The sequence below is a fragment of the Callospermophilus lateralis genome, chromosome 7 (assembly GCF_048772815.1).
Source record: "Callospermophilus lateralis isolate mCalLat2 chromosome 7, mCalLat2.hap1, whole genome shotgun sequence".
Lineage (NCBI taxonomy): Eukaryota > Metazoa > Chordata > Mammalia > Rodentia > Sciuridae > Callospermophilus > Callospermophilus lateralis.
In genome coordinates, this window is record NC_135311.1 from 37,748,618 (window position 1) to 37,753,181 (window position 4,564).

The window sequence follows — 4,564 nt, forward strand, 5'->3', positions numbered from 1 at the left end:
TGAAACATTTGGAATTCAAAACTCTTAAAACCGAAAAGTATACATTCTTTTTAAGTAAACATGGGACATTCATTGTCAAACTCTGTTCATGAAGCAACATTCATTTCAGATAGCTAAAAGTGTACAAAATGTTTCCCTGGCACAACTAAATTAAAAATCAGTGATTAAAAATGCAACCAGAAAATTCCCCCATGTCTAGAAATTCTGAAATACAAATTCTGAATACCTAATGTGTCAAAAAGCAGACGTTATAGGAAACGTCAAGCTGACAAAGGCAACCCAGCACGTCAGACTTTCTGATTTGCACTAGTGCCCTGCTTCAAGGAAGTTTTTAGCATTAAAGCACATATGGGAAACTAATGGCTGAAAATAAGTTACTTAAGCAACTGCATCAAAAAATTAGGAAAAAAAATACAAAAGCAAATTAAACTCAAGGAAAGTAGGAGGAAGAAAATAACAAAGAAAATGATAAGATCATAGAAACAACCAACAAAACCAAAAGTTAGTTCTTTTGAAAACTTTATGAGTTGATGCACCCTTGTCAGGATAAGAGAAAAAAAAAAAGAACAAGAGTTAAAGTTCACTGGGAGTGTGACTCAGTGGTGGGTGTTTGCCTAGCATGCACAAGGCCCTGAGTAATTCAATCCCCAGAACCACACACACACAAAAATAAGAACATAGAGAAGGAGAACAAATTTTCAATACCAGAGGGAAGGGAAAATAATTATTAATACAGTAATAATATAAAGAGATACAGAAGCTGTTAGCAATAAATTAGGCACATTGAAGAACTCATACAACAAAACACTTGGAAAACACAATGTACCAAACTTACACAATCATAAGAAGTGTAAATAGATACCTAAGTGATGAAATCGATGATCGATACCATCTTAAAATCAACAGTTTTTGATTATTTTTAATTATGATTATTTTTTGAAACTACAAGGACTATTATGTGATCAAAATCCATGATCACTGGATGCAATGTCACGAGATTGTTGGCTGGGCTAAAATCTGAAGCTTCTGGACTTCTTGGTACTTATTCTAAGTGGGAGAGAAGACATGATGAGGGTTGACAGATTTTCTGATAAGACCTGTCAAAAGAATGACCAAAAATCAGCTCTACATGAGTTATGTGTATGGCCACATTCATCATTCAAAATGACAACTATTGTCATATTGTTAGTCACAATGACAAAAATGTGGAAACAGCCCAACTATAAATAAATGGATAAACAAAATGTGGGTTATGATACATGCAATGAGATATTATTGGGCCTTAAGAAGGAAGGAAACTCTGGCACCTTCTATGACATAGATGAAACTTGAGGACACACTGCTAAGTCAAACAGGCCAGGGGCAAAAAGACAAATATTTCATGATTCTGTGTATCCGAGGCACACAGAAAACACAAACTCACAGAGACGGAAGGTGCAGCGGTCACTAGCAGGGCCTCGGGAAGGGAAGGAATAGCAGGTTTTTGTTCTTTGTTGATGTTGTTTTTAGGAGAAGTGAGTTTCCGTTTTGTAAAAGGAAAGATCCTGGAGTTGGATGCTGGCAAGGGCGCGAGTGGACTTAAAAAATGGTAAAGATGGTACATTCGATGTTATGTGGATTTTACCACATTAAATAATAATAATAATAATAATAATAATAATAATAATAATAATAATAATAGCTCCACACAGAAGATGAGGGTTAAGAGGGGAGTTCTGGTGGAAAGATAGAGACAAGTGTGCTCTAGACAGATGGAATGGTGGGAGGAGTGAGAGGGTGCAGGGCAAAGAAAACTTAAACTTACCGATGCCACCAAAACCACAGGGCAAGGCCCAGTGAAATGACCAGACAGAGCACCATCACCGTCCAAATGATCACAGCAATGGAGATGGAGCCTCCTGCCGATTGTGAGAGGACACGAGATGGTACTTCACAACTCATCCCCGCATCCCTGGTTTTCCTTAGCCAGCTACTGTGTGCTTCATTCTCTTTCTCTTCCTCCCTTTCTTTTCCTCTTTCCCTTTTTTTCTTTCCTCCTCTCCCTCCCCATCACACCATCCTTCTCCATCACACCATCCTTCTCCAGAACCTCTGTGCTTGAGCACCACCTCCCCCCATCTCCAGCCTGGGTCCCACTCTTACCACCCCAGTGGAGGAAGAGGTCCTGCCCTCCTAGGCTGCTGTGCTTCACCCTGCAGGCCAGGCCAGCCGCCTCCCCAGCTGCCACATCCAGGGTTGCTTGGAGATGCCACGTCCCATCACCATTGGGCATGATGTCACCTCTCTGAGTGCCCCGTTGCTCCTGCCCACCTCGCATCCACATCACCCACACAGGCTTTGGGTAGAAGCCAGACACATGGCACACCAGCAGCAGATGGCCAGGCCCAGGACTGGGACCACTGGACAGCCAGGCCTCAGGCTTCACTGGTACAGAAAGGGGTACAGACGGTGTCACGTTATGACACTAACCCATAGCAGAGGGACTGAGAACCTCACGAGTTTGGGCCTAGGAGAGGTGGTGGAAAGTGAAACAGAGCGGCACTAACCTTGCCTCTGCAGATCTGCCTTCCCCGCCTCGAGAACACCCAGGAGAAACCGGGGGCAGGTTTCATACAGCAGCTTCTTCACAATGTGGAAGATGTCTCCTTAAGGTCTGAGCAGGGCGCGTACGAGCTGTGCCCTGCTGCCCCCTTCTGGAGCAGGCACACACGAAGAATTCCTGAAGCTCACAAAATCCAGGCCTCCTAAAGCCCCCCTTAAGAAGCTCAGGATGGCTCCCCCAGTGTGCAGCTCACAGCCTGCTATGCCCTGGATCTCAAAGGGGTCTGTGCAGAGGAAAACAGATGAAAGTTACCAACAAACAATAAAGAGATAATAAGTCGGACCAAGGATTTTGGATTTGGGTGAGGATAGAAGCCTGGAATCCGAGATAATAAACCAAAGTCGTTACACCATTCAGACACTTTCAGAAAATGGAGCCATGGACAGAGGGTTGCTTGTCGTAAATGGATCAAGAGCGTGGTAGAATGTGTGGTGGGTAAGAAGGCATAGGAGAGGCAGACGACAAGGAAGAATACCATGCAATCCCCAAAATAGCATTCTAGAGAGAAGCAGAGGGTCATGTGGACCAGAGGTCGAAGGGATGGATAAAAAGAAGAGCCACACTTTAGGTCACTTAAACAGCCATTAGCAAAGTAAGGATCCAGTTTCATGGGAAATAAACCAGGGACTGGTCACAAAGCAACTGCCTTCAACTATCACAAATGCAGAAGCAGCCAGAGTTGGGGACACTTTGTGGAGGTGTGGAGGGAGCCTTCTCTGTAGAAGAGTGTGCACAAAACTGGGCAAAGAAGGGAAAACAGGAAAGGGCCAGAGCAGAGCATTTCCCTCAACCAAGATAAAACTAGTAACAGAGAAGCCATCAGGTTTGAGGATTAGACTTACATTCCAACTGGAACTCACAGTTGTGGGCCCGTATTTCTCGAATGAATGCAAAGGTATAGACCCGGAATAGCTCCACCAAATCAGATATCTCCACATCACTGAAATTGCCCTTTGACCAGGGCTTCAGGAATATGGCTGTGTCTGCGACACTATTCCAACCATGAATCTGCAGATCATCCAACCAGCCTGAGCCGTGATATTGTATCCAGGTGCTGTTGACAAAGGATGAGATTTGGATGAGGTAGAATGAGGTTGGCTCCTAGGAGGCTGTGAAGAAAGGAAGGAAAGAGAGTGAAGAGAAAGGGAGAGGCAGGAGGGAAAGAGAAATCATGCAGCAAATAAAATCCCAGGGTCTGCAGAAACATAACACTTGGCACATTTGAGAGCCCCCAGGATCTCAGACGGCAGCCCCACCTCCAGCAGGTGGAAGAAGGCCAGAGTCAGGAGGGGGCAGGACCTCAGAGTACACGTGCACCTGGGCAAGGCACCCTGCTTTCAACCAGGTCCTCTGCAGCAGTTTATGCCACAGTCATGCTTACCTCCCTGATTGTCCCCACCTGGGTAGAGAACTGCTAATACAAGTAGCAGCAGCATTTCACTGAGGGAAGACTTCTGGCTTTCGGCTGATGTTTGAACTCTCATTTCGGAAACCCTGTTTCTCAGCACTCGGTAGTGACTTCCTCTCTTCCAACTGACAAATCTCTTCCTCAGACAAATTCTGTACCAGAGAATTAAAGGTGCCTCCTACTCCTCTGGGGACTCCTACTCCACCTCTCATTTCCCCTGCCACCCTGACTTCTAAGCTTTCCAATACCTCCCTGACTTCCTTCATCTGACCTCAGAAAAGCCCCTGTGAGATTTTGAAACACCATTTCCCTACCTCCCTGAACCTTATGCCCACCTTGTTAAATAAGAGGGTAGTACTAAATAATTGCTCATATTCCAATCTGTGAGGATTCTTTCGGTGGTTTCTCCCCTCAATTCACCCCGTCCCTTCCCCTCCCCTCTCTTCTCTGCCACTGTTGTGAACCCTTCTCAATATTCTCAGTGTCTCCTTTTTCTTAAATGGTCCTCTTTGTCTGGTGTCCCTGACCTCATACTCAAGTCTGGTACTGTGTGT

At 44.9% G+C, this 4,564-nt stretch overlaps 1 pseudogene; it reads right to left on the reverse strand.

Moving 5' to 3' along the window:
- Positions 1 to 1,628: 1,628 nt before the first annotated feature.
- Positions 1,629 to 4,038, reverse strand: LOC143404528 (T-cell surface glycoprotein CD1b-like; annotated as a pseudogene).
- Positions 4,039 to 4,564: the final 526 nt, after the last annotated feature.